We start from the raw sequence: 17,100 nt of genomic DNA, 5'->3' as shown, positions 1-17,100 counted from the left end.
CTTGTAGACATCATGTAGCTGAATCTTGGTTTTTGATTCAGCCTGCCGGTTATTGATTCAGCCTGCCATCTTTGCCCATAAACTGGAGTATTCAGGCCATTTACATTTAGTATAATTTTTTTATATGGTTGTGTTTAAGTATTATCTCAAAAAGAGATAATAAAAGGCAAGGGCTTAGGGTTAATAAAATTTAAATCAGAATCAAGAGGTGATAGAATATTCTTTTATTTTGACTAAATTTAACCAGTTGGAATTATTTTTAAAGCACTATTTCATGTTTTTGAAATGAACTTGCCTTATAATAGGAAATCTGTATTTTGTCATAATAGTAGAACAGTATTGACTTATTCTCAAATGTCCATTTTTATTTTGTGGATTTATTAGAGTTGAGACATAACTCATCATAAATCACCAAAAATGTATATATCTTATTACACACTTGTAGTATCATCCTATACAACTTCTTGGAATTATTACTTGCAGTATTTCCTGACTGTATTAAAAATATAAATGACATTTGTAAACTTCAAAATTAGTCAATATTAGAGTGGTATGTACGACTTTATTCTGGAATAAAAAGGGTAATGTTATTTTTCATACTTATTCAATAAAAATGCTTTAGTGTTCACAATGTCCTATGTGTTGGGTACACAGATCACATATAAAATCCTTGTTCTTGTGAGGGTCAATCTAATGTTGGTAGGGGCTGATAAGCCAGTTGACAATTATACATTATTAAATAATAGGATATGTATGGAGGAGAGGAGAGAAATTGAGCCACAATTTTCCTGGAGGTCATGAAGCATCAGCTAACTCCTAGAGGATGAGTATAAGCTCTTGAAGCAAATGCTGGAGGGATATATTAGAAATGGAGAACAACATATAGGAGAAACTGGCAAGGGTTGGGGCAGACCTGATTCATTTAGGAAACTACAGATTGTTTACTATGATTCCTTGATGGAGTATATTTTGAAGGAATGGTGAAAGTTGAGAACCAAAGAGACTCTAAACCAGAAGGGGCCATGCTGAGAGAATTTGGACTACATCTTGATAATGATGGAGAAAATTGGATGATGGTGAGCAGGAGAGTGATCATATTTAATTCTGGAAATAGCACTCTGATAACAGTAAGAAGGACATATTAAAATGGGGTAAAACTGGAATTGGAAGACTAGTTGAAGTTTCTGCAGTGATTGAGAAGGTAAATGATGAGGGCTTAAACTAAAATAGCTTCCAAGAGTATGGACAAGGGAAAGATGAGAGAGTGAGTAGGTAGAATCACTGTGATGAGGTACTTGGTTTTTCCTGCCTATTGTGGAAGAAAAACTTTGCAAATTTAGCTGGTTGACCTGCCTTTTGTTTGTCTAAAGGAATTCTTTAAAATTAGGATTTTTGTAAGAATGGCTGGTATTGTGGAATAAACTTTTCCACTAGATAATTAAATTGTATGTTACAAAACTATAACTAGAAAAATGATTTAAATTCCTTATGACAATGGTATTGGTAACAGTAGCTTGCTCTAGGGACAGAAATAAAATTTTTATCTGATTTTTTTTTCTTTTGACATTATTTCAGAAGTGTATTTCTTCTCAGGAATAATATAATAATTTAGAGATAATTCTCAATCTCTTGTTTTCTGAAACTATTCAAATTTCAGACTTAATGCCTCATATTTTAAAAATAGCTTTTAATCATAATTGCAATGTGTTTTGCAAAGTGCATAGAAGTATCAAAGCATGGCTACTCTCTCTTTCACATAAACTCATGCACCAAAATTTTGCATATGAGTTTGTGTGTAGGAAATTTGAGTAGATGGGAGATTTTATTAGATCACTTTGAATTAGGGCGGGAAGAAGAAGAAAAATAAGAAAAAAACCATATAGCATAAATGTGACTTCAGAAATTCTTCCATGACTTTTTATTCATTAGACCTAGCTGTCTCTGTTTCTAATTGTGATCAGTTTTATGCTTATGTATATCTAATTCATTCCAGAGTTTGGAATTTGTGTAACTCAGTCTTATTGTTTTCTCATATTACAACATAAATCTTGATATACTTACAGAATTTAGTTTTCTCATATAGATATCAGTACATCCTTTGAAGATAATGTCACTCTTAGTCTCATTTAAATGATGTTCTCTTGTTAAAGTTGCATTTCTTGCCAACCATTAAGAACATGGTGAATGGAATGCATAGGCCTCTAAGAGACTTGCTCCAAATACCTTATGGTATTACAAGCTTATTCCTTACAAGCTATGCATTGGAGGAATGTTATTTGCCCTCTCTGGGACTTGGTTTCTACATCTTTTAGTGGGTATAATCTCATTGTTCGGCAGAATTATTGGAAAAATGAAGTAAAATGTTTTATATGAAGTTCATAGTACAGTAACTACATAGTGTAGGTGCTCAATTATCTTTTCTTCTTTTCTTTTGTGTTCCCTACTGTCAGGATGTCTACTGCTAATCTTGTTCTCCAAGACTTAGGATGGTAATTCTCAACTGGAAAGGTACTACTTCCTAAGGCAAATTTGGATATCTGTTGGAGGGGGTTTTGGTTTGTTATAAGGTTTGGAGGACACTATTGGCTCTAGTAGTTGGGGGACAGATATATTTGAACACCTGCAAATGAATATTTTGCTAGACCTATTTATAGCTATCTGAGACTATTACCCATTTCTAGTCTACATACAAACATAACTTTTGCGTGGCTTTAAAACACACTGAATTTTCCAGGCATGTAACTCTTAAGCATTTGTGCAAAGTTTTCACTTATTAGGATAAAACTGTCCCAAGATTTCTCCACTACTTTGAAAAGTGGCGTTAATGACTATTCTGCCCCGTAGGTTACATAAAGACCTATCTGTATTGATCTACTTTTATAGCTTTAGTACTCAATTTGTTTTGTTTTGTGTATAGATCTATCTACTTCAGTATTTAGTCTAGGGAAGTTGTGCCAGGATGATTAATGTATTGGAAAGATATGTTTAATTCCATTCAGTGACCTAAAAGTCATATAAGAATAATTTACAATAAAAATATCTTATTAAGTAATTATGTATGAATTGTATTTCAGGATTTTGAATGGGTGATAATGGTAGGTTTTTAATACTTAATTTGGTGTGATGGTTTGAGACCCCTTAGCCCAAGCCATTTACTTTATTCTATCTTTAGTGGTGGACCAGGTCCAGGAGCTTCTCTTGAATAATCATAAACTGTGCGTCAGTGATAAGCTGGTGAATATTGCCTGCTCTTGCCAGTTGGTTTCCATTCTCTTGACCTCAAGAAGGGTGACCTGCCAGGCCAGCCCTCTGATTGCTGCTGACCTACTGATACTGACCCTAACATCTGTGAATCTGAAAGACCTAGTGAATAAAGTCATGTAAAAGAATTACTTTTCAAGCACTCAAGCTGTCTCATTATTCCATTACTGTCTACCTGCATTTCTGTTGTGGCTTCCTCTGAAAGTAGGAATTTAATCTGTTCACTTTTGCACAACTGCCCTGTAAGTTAAAATAACTTGCATTAAGTCATTTCAAGTCTCCTTAATTTCCTATGAGAGTAAATATGACTTTTTCAATCTTGATGAGTAATATGAGACATAGCTTACAGCCAGTAAATTCTGGAGTAATATTCCTATCTCCTTTGATTTATATTTTAGTTTTTTTAATAATACACTCTAGCAACCTGTGTGACATTTTCATTACTGCCTACATGCTTGGGGTTAAAGATGAAGCTTGAATGCTACATAATGCCTTTGGAAAAAGAATGTATATACTTTGATTCTCAATTTTAGGTTCATTTTCAAAAAATATTATTTCAGAAGGTTCTGAACAATAGTTCTTTCTCCTCCAAACAATAAGAATGTACATGTACATGAAATGACTGTTAGAAAATACTTATCAGTGACACATAGCAAAATTGAATTATTTGGGTAATTTTGCAGCAATTTTACCAACTCACTTTCTGAGTAGAATTATTTTCATGTGACCTTTCTGAGGTGTGTGTGTGTATAATTTTTTACCTCCAAAGAATTTATCTTCTATTTGGGGGTAGTGATCACCTACTGTGTTATGGGGAAACTGTCTGTTTTGCAGAGTAGGTTAAAAAAAAATGCTTTCCATATTCCCTAGGGTCTTTGTGAGGTGGATTTGTTTCAAATATGCCCACCTGGATTCTAATTCCTATTTCACAGGGTTGTGAATTCCTACAGGGAAAGGATTAAGTTTTATTTTGCATTCTTAGTCCCTAACCATAGTTCTCATTTTCCATGTCTGTCTTTCCAGAAGTTAATCAACAGAACAATATTAACTAATTGTCAAATGCTATACTTGGAGCAATGGGAGATAGTAAATAAATGAAACTCAGTCTGTCATTTTCAAAAGCTTGAATCATGTTTGAAGAGGAGAAAAGCCTTAGAGTAAGACATAATTGGCTAAGATACAATGTAATGTAGCTCATATAATGTAAGAGCTATAGAAACTTAAACACAAGAAAGGAAATGTCATTACAAATGGTTAGAAAAATTCTCTGGGAAAGGTGAGGAAAGTTGAATTTTCTTAAATTGCTATTTGACTCCACTTTTGGTTTTTATCCATACTTTTGCTGATATAGGCATAATCTGCAAACAGTTTTGACTTTTTCTTGTATAATTTATAACAAATGTATTCAGCATCACAAGAGCTCTCTGGCGGCATCTTTTTATGTCAAGGGAAAAGTGCTATAAACGGTGTGGTTGTGATCACTGATTGGCAGTAAAGCATCTGAAATTACCATGTTTATATTGCTGAGAAGTGTCACCTGTTAACTTGGGCCTGATGTTGATATTCTTGGGATGTCTCCTTGCACAAGGCAGGTTTTCTCACCTTGTTCTACACTCTTTTGGTGCTACTCACATGACAAAGTTTCCAGTAATCTGAAAAGAAGAGCTGGGGCAGGGGCTTTAAGTATAAATCAGAGCATGTGGGTCTGGATGAGAATTTTATACTCATATAAAAGTCTTTTTCCCCTCAATTTCCCAAGGCTTAAACGCTTAGGGTGTGTGTGTGTGTGTGTGTGTGTGTGTGTGTGTGTGTGTGTGTGTGTTTAGATTAAGTAGAATGAATAGCTTTTCTCAGTCTAGTTAGCATTTGTGGACTTTTCCCTTAGATTTTCAGAACGCCTGTGAATTAGAAAATTAACTCATATATCAATATTTTGCCTTAAGAATTAAACCTCAGAAACTCAAAATTTCTTCCCTCCAACCCTTAAATAACAGTTGTCCCTTTGCACTACTTCTGTATTATTAGGATAATTGCCCCAATCAAAAGGCACTCTGGGCAGTATCTCTTGTATAATCATTTAATGCTGACTGAAAAACAGTTGTGTCCTCTCAGCTTGATTTTATTTAAATCTCAAAATAATGCTTAAATATCCCTTTGAGTAACTGTTTACATGCAGTTTCTAGATAAGATTCTAAACAAAAAGTTGGACCTTCTGATCCAGGTATCAGTACTTTTGTTAACTCACTGAGGATGGGATATATGACAGGTAGAAAGAACCAGGCAGGACAACCCTCAAATCCTAGTGCCACGTTTTCAGTTTCATATCTAGGTTGAGTCACTTAACCATGCTGAGCCTCAGTTTTCTCATCTGAGAAAAACTGGCAATAATAACTCCCTTGGAAAATTGCTCCTGTTGAGAAGTGATGGAATGTAAAGAGCCTTAAGTCCTTCTGGTACTATTTGAACTCACAAAGAGCAGCCCTTAGTATCAAACCAGGAAAATGCCATAAGTGGTTTCATGACTGTGGGACTCCCAAAGGTCAACATTATAATGATTGGGGATACAGTTGCCCCTCGGTATATGGGGGGGATTTTTCCAAGGCACATGCAGACCACAAATCCATGGATGCTAGAGTCTGTTATATAAAATGACATAGTACACTGGGCCCTCCGTCTCTGCGGGTTCCACATTCACAGATACAGAGGGCAGACTGTGATAAAAAGTTTACAGGGATTGGGGAAAAGGTAAAAGGTTAAATGTCTGGAAGAGCGGGAATAGATGTTTTCTTTAGCAGCTATGGGAGATGCATGTGCATTTGATACCACGTATGCTGGGACCTTGGTCATTGTCTTTCTGTATTCCTTAGGAAGAGGAAGCCAGGTTATGGTCCCTGACATAAACTGACAGGTGCAAGAGATTGAAGAACTATATCTGGATTCTTAATTTTACTACGCTTCTGTGTCATGCTTGACATTATGGGAATATTTTCAGGAGTTGGAAACCCTGTTGATGATCATTAGAATTTTACAGTAAGAACATTTTTTTTCCTGAGTGAAAGATTTACTTAAAAGATTGAATGTTCATTTTTTCAATATGAGGTATAAATATGCTGGGATTTTATCTTCTACCTAGGTGTACCATGCAGCCCTTTCCTTCCTTAATAGCTAGTAAGGTATCCCCTGCTGTACATCCCTTTTTCAGATTCCAGGGAAGTTTCCCATCTCTTTGCTATATCTCAAAATCCTTTTCTTGCTCAGGACACCTAAAGTAACCTCTTTACTGAGTTTAGACTTCTATCAGAGTAGGAGACTCAAGCGGCATCTGCTCCCTGCCTTGTATGATCTGAGTCAGGGTATTGCAATGGGCCTGGCTACCTTCTTAGAACATGGGTGTTCTAGTGTGTGAAGAGGTGTGTCGTGTGTGTGTGTGTTTTGTGTCATGTGTTGGGAGAGAAAAGAAATATAGATGGAATAGACTCAAATTAACATTTCAAATTATCATGCTATAACTGGATTGAACAGCTTTTAATTTTTTAAATTCACTATGCCCCAATCTTGTTGAGTTCCAAGTAAAACACTGAGATAGATTAAAAATTGTATTTGAATTATATCATGATTCATTTTATTGTCATTAATGCAGATATCAGAGGACCCCTTGGTCCCTTTATCAGAGATTAGTTTTCAGTGAAAGAGGCCTGGTGCCATTTAGACTTTTATTATAAAGAGGGGAAATAAGTCTGGACTCTAGTAACCTCAAGCAAAGGAAAGATTAAATCTTAGCAAAAATCATGTGAGTGTGATATTTTAAAGACATCAGACAGCAGGTATAAAAAAACTTACTTACAACAGCAATCACATTTTATCCAATAAAAGCACTTAGAGACAGCAGGTTATACCCATACAGGTGGTATGGATTTTGCACATTAGCTAGAAGTTTAGGTCGCTATGATTTCACAAACCAAACAAAAGAAAACGGTGTTAATAGATGTGCTTCTCAGTGTTTAGACCATTCTGTTCCTGCTGTATTCCTTACAGAGTCCTCTTTTATTTCATTTATTTATTTATTTAAAAAGATACGGTGAGTTTTGTTCATGGGGATTCAACTGCCTGATTTCCAAAGAGTAGCATAAAAACTGTGATTATAAAAGCAAGACTGCAGGGTGGAATGGGCATGGTTAAATTATAAAAGAAGATGCTATTTGGTCCCAGTAAAATTTATCCATTGAACTGGCAGTTGAGAGTGTTATAAATAGAATGTTTCTAATTAAGGGAAAATAGGGTTGAGCTGATTGGAATAAACATTTGGCTACCATGGTACATGGAAATTGACAGAGTATATTCTTTGCCATATCCTTGGTCTATTTCAGAAGTCATAGCTATATCTTTTTTTTTTTTTTTTTTACAAGCTATATGTTTCTAACCTGCCACCTTAGATCTGGTAAAGTTTCTTATACAATGTCTTGAATATTAGCAATGTCTTATAGAACAGCACCATGGTCAGCTAAGACCAAGTGTGTTAGCCAAACTGTATGGATGCAGCAGTGTTGGGTAATCAACTGGCTGCAGAAAGCTGAAAAAGGTATTCAGGATGTGATCAGTTCTAAACGTTGTGTCCTTGGATCATTGACTCAGCTCAGCTCAGCTTCCATATGGCCTGCAAGCAACACAGACCAGTCATTCCAAATGCTTAGTCTTTCATGCAGGCTGATAGTACTATCACAGCAAGAGCTGATTTCTTAAAAACATCTGCCTTTGTAGGGTCCTCAGCCACCAGTTCAGGAAAAGCAGGCCATCCTAATCTCAGTCTTCTTGCTTTTCAGTTTTGTGGAATGAACCAGAAGTCAAAACATGAGACCTTGCTAAGTAGTAAATTAAGCAACCACACTAATGTCTAAAAGAACCTAAAAACTAGACTATTACCAAGTCTGTATGTGTGATCTCGTTCCCTTACCTCTGAAGCTGTTTCTATTCTTCTTTGCTAGTGCACTGTTATTGTGAAATTGCACACACATCAGCAACCCAAACAAAAATGGGTGGCTCATTGATCCCAGAATAGTCACCCAAGTCAAGAAATTACAATTTAATACCATAGAAGGCTATTTTGTGTCCCTTTTGCAGTCTCTTCTGTCTCCCCCTTCTAAAAATAACCATTACATGTCATTAATTGTGACTACTTTCTTCTTTTGCTTCTCATTTAACCACCTAAAAACACATCCCTATATACTAAAACTTCGTTTTACTTGTTCTTGAACTTTGTTTAAATGGAACCATATCATATGTGTGGTGTTGTAATTGACTCTTTCATTCATTTTGTTTGTGAAATTAATCCATGTTTCACTAAACACATCTCATTTTCATTGATTCAGTATTCCACCATATGACTCTCACAATTAGGTATCTTTGGTTAATAGACATCTAAATAGTTGATCATCTCCAGTTTGGAACTTGTATTCGAGTTCACCATAGAAACAGAAACAATAAGGGGTGTGTGTGTGTGTGTGTGTGTGTGTGTGTGTGTTTATACACACAATCATATATTTGTGTATACATACGTGTACACTTGTATATATATGTGTGTATGTATATGTGAGATTTTAAGGAATTAGTCCATGTGACTTTGGGAGCTCATAAGTCCAAAGTCTGCAGGGCAGACCCAGCAAGACTTGACCTTACAGTCTTGAGTCTGAATGTGGTCTGGAGGTAGAATTACTTCCTTTTAGAGGCTCTCTAAATTTTCTCTAAAGGCCTTCAGTTGGCTAGATGAGGATTACCCGTATTATGGAGGGTAATATGCTTTACTCAGTCTGTTGATTTAAATATTAGTCTCATTTGAAATACCTCCACAGCAACATCTAGACTGGTGTTTCACCAAAGATTATGTACTTGGCCTAACCAAACTGACATAGAAAATTAACCATCACAGGACTATTAGGGAAAATGCTGGTACGTATATTATTGCATGTGTTTTGAGGAACATAGTTATGTTTTCTTCATGAATAATATGTAGGAATAAAACTTTCCCAAAGTTTAGTACCGATTTCCATCCAGCACTGCATAAGAGGTCTTAGTGCTCTGTATTCTCTTAACTATCCAAATTCCTCAGCTATTTTTATATTAGCTATTACCTCTGACTTGTTTGTCTTTAAAAATTTTGGATACAAGTCCTATATCAGTCTATATGTTGAAAGTAAGTTTTCTACCACACTCTGGTTTGCACTTTAAGGTTCTTAATGGTACCTTTTGATGAATAAAACTTAATTTCAACATAGTCAAACTTATCTATCTGTTCTTTAATGCTTAATGCTTTTGTTCCGATTGAGAGTACATGACAGTGGTTATTATGTTGCATATCATATATCATGAAGCATATTGTATATTAAATATTACATGTATACTTACACCTTTCAGGGGGTATAGTTTTTTGACTTTCACGTATAGGTTTGCATCTACTTTCAGCCAACTATTTTTTGTGTGTGTTATGTGAAATAGATCAATTTTCATCTTTCCCCATGTGGATATTCATTTATTCCAGAACCACTATTATTAGATTGTTCTCTCATCAACTGTATCATGGAGTACCATGTTATTCTTAAATCAAATATCTATATATGAATTAGTCTGTATTGAGTTTTCATCCCTTCAGTCTACTTCTGTTCTTGCACCAAATATCATGCCGTTACTATGCTTTATAATACATCTATAGTTGGTTTTTGTTTAAAATGTGAGATAGGAATTTCACTTTTTTCCATATGGTTAACCATCTCAACCGTAACTATTTGTTGAATGGTCCAGAACTTCTACAGTAATCTAAAATATCAATTTTGTAATTCAAGTGTTTATATAGAATATGAATCTATTTGTATATTCTGTATTCCACTTCATTGGTCAGTGTTTTTATTGTTCACAGTGTGGAAATTACGGCAGTTTAATAAGAATATAGACTTGATATCTGGAACAGCAAGACTCTATTCTAATTCAATACTTTTTTCTTAGATTTTTTTTTATGTCCAAATAAATTTTAGTATAATTTGTTATGTAGTTCCTCAGGAAAGAAAAATCCTGTTAAGATTTTGTTTATAATAACATTGACTCTGTAGGTAACTTGGAGAGGTTTGACATCTTTCCAGTATTGTTTCATACTAATTAACATGGTACACTACCTATTTGTTTAGGGGTTCTGTTATGTTCTTTCAATGTATGGAGTATATTACTGTTTTTATTTAGTCATTATGTTTCTTCAAAAATTTTTCTCCATCAATATCATATATATTTTATTGGATTTTTTCCTAAACACCTTATATAACTTTGTTTCTTTTGTTTTACCTTTGTGATGGTGGTGAGGTTATTTCTTTGTTGCTAATATACAAAAATGCAACTGACTTTTGGTATTAATGTTATGTGGTTTTCTTGTAATCTCATTAATTTCTCAATTTGCCTGTAGTTCTTTGGGGAATTCTCTATCATCTACAAAAGTGTTTTTTTTTTTCCTTCTAATCCTTTTAAAAATTTGTTTGGCTTTCAGTTTTTCCTTTTTTAAGGTATAGTTGCTATACAATATTATATAAGTTTCAGTTGTACAACATAGTGATTCACAATTTTTAAAGATTATATTCCATTTATAGTTACTATAAAATATTGGCTATATTTCCTGTGTTGTACAGTATATCCTTGTAGCTCACTTATTTTATACATAGTAGTTTGTACCTCTTAATCCCTAACCCCATCTTGCTCCTCCCCACTTTCCTGAGAGTTAATCAGAGATCATGCAGGGCCATGTAGATCATGCTATAAATGTGGTCTTTATTCTCATAACAAGGTATATCCATGCAGTAGGTAGCTGAATTCATCATGGATTATTATGTCCTGTAGTTTCTGTTACTATTTCCCAGTCATACTTGGCCAATTCCCATAAATCAAATCACTGCATTTTTCCCTGATGGCTTTAGGTTTCTTCCTTTTGTTTGTTCTTCCCTATTAGAGACTGAATTGTGCCACCTTCCTCCCCCTACCCAAATTTTTGCTGAAGCCCTAACTCGTACTGCCTTAGAATACAATTGTATTTAGAGATAGGGACTTAAGAGATAATTAGCATCATTTTAACTTAATCATTAGGGCCCACCCTAATGATTATCTGACTGGTGTCCTTATAAGAAGAGGAGATCAGGACATACAAAGAAACAACAGGGATATAAGTGCACAGAGGGAAGGCCAAGTGAGCACACAGTGAGAAGATGGCCATTGGCAAGCCAAGGAGAGAAACCTCAGGAGGAACCAGCTCTGTCAACACCTTGATCTTGGACTTCCAGCCCCCAGAACCATGAGAAAGCAAATCTCTGTTGGTAAATCACCCAGTCTGTGATATTTTGTTATAGCAGCCCTAGCAGACTAATACTCTCCCCTCTCCTTTTTTCTTTTTTTTTTTAAATTTAAGCCTACAGTCTTACAACTGGGGATTATCATGACAAACCATTTGATATTGGAGAGATAATGAGTTGTTATTTAAAAGACACTCTAACATGCCATTTCCTGGATGCTGTTGATTACAGTTAAAACAAATTCAGTTAGGGAAACATCAAATATGGGATCATGTTTTGTGGCTATCATTCTGGTAAAGCTCTCCTATTGAAGCCATGTCGGGACTTAAGGCCTAATAGTTGTACCATCCAGAGCCCTGCAGCTGGTTCCCTGGGATGGTTCTAATAATTTCTAGCATGATTCCTTCAATAATTAATGCTTCAGTTATTTTAAATGTCTTAATACAAAAAAGCTCACATGTGGTGTCAGATCTCCAAGTTATAACACAAAATGGATGTTTTGCAGTAATTTACACGGAATTAATTCTATCCTAGAGTTCTAATAAAAATTAGAAGCCATTTAAAGCCGGAGCTCTGGTGGTTACGTGTCTCTAGACTCCCTCTATGGAACCATTTCCTTGTACATCTTTGTAGTCCATTTGTATTCTGTACACATTTGGTCTCTTGATGGCTTTGATGGTTCTTAATTGCATTTCTCATAGGCAACCCCAGTGGTAGTTTTCTTTCAACTAATAACTAGTAGTGATGTGCCATCATGCACACACACACACAAAACCTAGTCTCAATTTAATTATTAACAGTAATATCTTTCTAGCTTCTTCCAAGAAAACGAAAGCACATCACTTGATTAACAGAACATTCCAGTAAATGAAATATAATTTTATTTGGTCAAGTTTGTCTCCTAAATTTTCAGTTCTTATTTATGGATTCTGAATCTCAGGTGCCAAGTACTGAGTTAACACACTCTTCAGTTTCTAGAGTTCTAATATTGATTTCCCAAAGAACTTCTGCATTTTAAGTGTTTTAATTATTCTTCCCATTTGTTACTCTCATTCAACTTCCCTCTTAGGAAGTGTTCCAAAGTAATTTAAAAAATTTTTTAATTCCCAGACTTATTGAGGTGTAATTGACATAATGTATAAGTTTAATATATACAATGTAGTGATTTTTATATATGTATATATTGCAAAATGATTACCACAATAAATTACCTCACATAATTACAACTTTTTGTGTGTATGGTAAGGACTTAATCTATTCTCTCAGCAACTTTCAAATATACATTGCAGTATTATTAACTATAGTTGCCATGTTGTACATTACATCCTCAAAACTTATTCATCTAATAACTGTTAAGTTTGTATCCTTTAACAATCTTCACCCGTTCTCCCCCAACCCCCAGTCCTTGGAAACTACGTCTGTTCTGTTTGTATTTTATTTGTTTTTGTTCTCCTACACGTCTTTGCTTGTGTATAATTGCTATGTACTCTATGTGCTCTATTTTTTTCAAAATACCAAGTTTTGTAGGACAGTTTCCTTTTTTTAAATGGATAAAATTGTTTATAAGCCCTCATTTGAAAACAAACAGAGCAATGGTATGTTATGCTCATTACTTAACTAGTCTTAACTCCAATTAAGCAAGTAATGCTACATATGTATGAGTGGGTATGTAATTTAATATGTCAGTAGCTGAGAAATGCACTCTGTATGGAACACCAGGTCTCCAGGCCCCACTGGAAAATCCATTATGAAAGGGAAACATATTTCTGTTTAAGAGGGAAAATATGACTGAAAAAGACAAAGGATGGCAAAGGCCAATTGAACTACTGTAAAAGTTACTTCCTTTTTAAGCAGCTGGATGAATTTGGCCATGCATATGCTTCTAGTGCAGAATAGACCAGGTAGGCATTAGCTAAGATTCAGTCTATGGCTTCACAGAAGATAATAAGTAGCAACAGGGCAGCCAGAGTAACCTGAGAGTAGGGATCACTGTCTGCAGAAAAAGGGGATATGTGTGTTAGGCTAATAGAAATTAACACCTGACTATTTCTGCTATTCAGAAAATGCAAGGAAATGGGGAAGCAAAGCACAGAAGGAATATACCTCAAATCTTTTCCAGCTGCCTAGAAAAAGAAAGAAATGGTCCATGGTACAGATGAGGTGATTTGGCTCTGTTAATTAAAATTGTCCAATGTATTTTTATGAACTCAGTTCACTAATGATATGAGTATTATATATTTATGTAGTTTTTCTGTTGCTTAAAGCTATTAGTTTTGTGATAAGAGTATTGCCCTGATTTCAGATATTCCAAGAAGAGCTGGAAAGAGTGAAGAGAAAGAGACAAACTCCAAGAAGTCTTTCTTTAAATGGATTATCTGGGGAAATTAGTGTCCAAACGCTTGACGCACTCATAGACAATTTGGTGAATCTCTATTGTGGTTCAGTGTGTTTGACTGGAGCAGGAGTATGCAAACTGCAGTGTATGGGTTAAATTTGGCCTGCTGCCTATTTTTGTAAATTTAGTTTTTTTGGAATACAGTAACATTCATTTGTTTATATATGATTTACAGCTGCTTTTGTGATATAACCGCAGTGGCTGAGTAGTTGTGAAAGAGACCATTTGGCTCTCACAGCCTAAAAATATTATCTGGCCGTTTACAGTTTGACAACGCTTTGACTAGATAATACCAACAGGTCAAGTTTCAAAAGTGAGTGTGAATCTATGAGAAGATGATTGGATGGAGAAACATTGAAAGGAGGTTACACTTAGTGTCATACTGTGAGCGAGTATTTATGAACCAGAGAAAATAAAAGTAGACTGATGGTCTTGGTGAATGAAAATAATCAAACATAGATCTCCACACTAGAGGTAATCTGAAGACAGCAAACTTGAATCCTATAGCTTTCATGCATGGTTTGGTAGCCATGTCTAGGCTTCATAATTTGGTTATTGAAATGACAAGACTTGAATGAGTTTATAGGTACTTTGTTCCAAGTACAACTTCATAATTTTAGGGGCTAGGAATAGAGGCATAACATTAATGTACAGATCAGTTTATTTGCTAGAAGAAAGCTGCAGATGAGCCCTTCACATTCACTTTTTTTGTACATGTCACACGCTCTGGTAAGTAATTATTTACAAAGGGGAAAATAACATAGTTCTTCTGGTGAAAGGGGGCATGCTCGGTTTGGGGTGGAAGTTTAGTCTGAGAAATAGTCTTCTAGAAAGTCATCAATATTTTCACAGAAAAGGGTTTTTTGTTTTTTAAAGCATTTGGAGATTTTTGTGAATTCTGAGTTTGTAATGTTTCTTTGACCAAAATCTCTAGGTCAGAACCTTAGCTTGTTTCAAACACGGACTGCTTTTCAGTTTGAGGCCATGTAAAAAGAAGTTTACGTGACTCCCAATATGTAAAGTCTAAACATAAGCCTGAATGTAAGAGTGTCAATAACATGTATTAACTGCCCTCATGTGGCTGGGACCATGAGTATAACTAAGGAGGATGCTGATGAGTAGTTCTACATTTATTTCAGTTAAGGATAAAACTTTAAAAGAAAAACAAAAAAACCTCTTCCTTAAAGTGAAGTTGATAGACCCTTATTTAGACATCAAATGTAAAATCTAAAGTTATACATTGATTTGTTTAATATTTTACAGTGGCAGTTTTTAAAGGAGAGTGTAGATGAATGAAGTATAATATTTTGAGAAGGAAGGAATCCAAGTGAATATTACATTATTATATGTGTTTATGTGAACTAACCTTGGAAAATGATTCCAATGTTAAAGGCAAAATTTCCTGAAAATGCCTCAAATCTAATTAGAAACCTCAGATTATAACTGGCAACCTCGAAGTTAAGGAAAACCTTGCTAAACCACAGGAAACCTCTTGTTGAAAGGTTCACAATAATATATTATGTGATAATCCTGCGAAATTTCTAATTTGAGCTTAAATTTATGGCCATGTGACAGGTATCTTGGGTAAGTTTATAGCATGAACTAGAAATTTGTGTAATGCTGTTATTTTGAATGAAGGGAGCACTACTTAAAAATTATTGAAAATGTTTAACATTTAACATTTTAATACAATCATAATTTTTTTTTTTTAGAATTTTTAAAAATTTATTTTATTTTTGGCTGTGTTGGATCTTCGTTGCTGCGCACAGGCTTTCTCTAGTTGCAGCAAGCAGGGGCTACTCTTTGCTGTGGTGCGGGGGCTTCTCGTGGTGGCTTCTCTAGTTGAGGAGCACTGGCTCTAGGTGCGCAGGCTTCAGTAGTTGTGGCACGCGGGCTCAGTAGTTGTGGCTCGCGGGCTCTAGAGCGCAGTCTCAGCAGTGTGGTGCACGGGCTTATTTGCTCCGCAGCATGTGGGATCTTCCCAGACCAGTGCTCGAACCTGTGTCCCCTGCATCGGCAGGCGGATTCTTAACCACCACGCCACCAGGGAAGCCCCCATAAATATTTTTTATAAATTCATTACTGTAAAAGTTGGAGAGAACCAATTAAATAGGACTGGAGGGATGATGGTCTCCTGTTTCTCCTTTTGACATTGGTAATGGGTATAAAGAATGCTAGACACATATGAACCTAGGTCAGTATCATGGAGTAAGGAAGCTTTTTTTCAGCCATGATTGCTATAGTTCAATACTCACCAAGGAAGCTGTGCTTGGCAGTGAGAACTGGACTCACTAAATTTAAACTAATGAAACCTACACCCCAGTCCTACTCTAATTAGATTGATCATATCCATGGGGATATTCTGCATCGTTCATGTTTAGCACCCTGGGACAGCCTAACACCACAGATTAAACTCTGACACTTTGGCAACATTTGGGACATAGAAGCAACAGTCACATTGAGTTTCAGGAGTAGTACTTTTTTTTCCATTAGCAATTCTTAATTTTCAAACAAAAGCCATTCTTCATCCAGAAACAATACTAGTGTGTGGTTCTGTCCAAGATCTCCTTTATTGCTCTCTAATATCCCATAATCCTCAGTAACAGTTTTAGCCATAACGGAGCACCCGTGTTCATTTATGCAGTGCTAACTCCTGTGGTCCTAGGCTACATGGTGTTCCAAGGATTCGTATTTAAAATAAACATCTCAGTGAATCTACCCTCCCCTCCCCATGCTTTGTTTCCTTGTGGTTTCTTATATGGCAGCTTCATAAACATTGAGTTGCCAAAAAAAAATTTTTTAAAGCAAGTTGATAATGCTGTGGAATGAACTTTCAATATCTCTATCACTGACAAGTTATCAAGGGCTGTTAATAACTCATTCCTATATCTTTAAAAGAAAAAATAACCTACCTAGATGGGAAAAAACTGCATTAAAGCTTTTCTGAGGAAAAATTTGAAAGTTCATAATAAAACCTATGTTGACGGCTTGGGATTTTTCTTTGCATATGTGTACATATTGACTTTCATGGTTTATGGTATCAGACAAGGGCTTGATTCCCAGAGAAAGCTTTGTGGTGTCTTGGGCAAGATACTGAACTTTTCTCAGTCTGTTTTCCCATTTATAAAG

Source organism: Pseudorca crassidens, chromosome 1 (genome assembly GCF_039906515.1).
Source record: "Pseudorca crassidens isolate mPseCra1 chromosome 1, mPseCra1.hap1, whole genome shotgun sequence".
NCBI classification, from domain to species: domain Eukaryota; kingdom Metazoa; phylum Chordata; class Mammalia; order Artiodactyla; family Delphinidae; genus Pseudorca; species Pseudorca crassidens.
The sequence above is the reverse complement of the archived record's forward strand: the minus strand, read 5'-3'. Positions refer to the sequence as shown.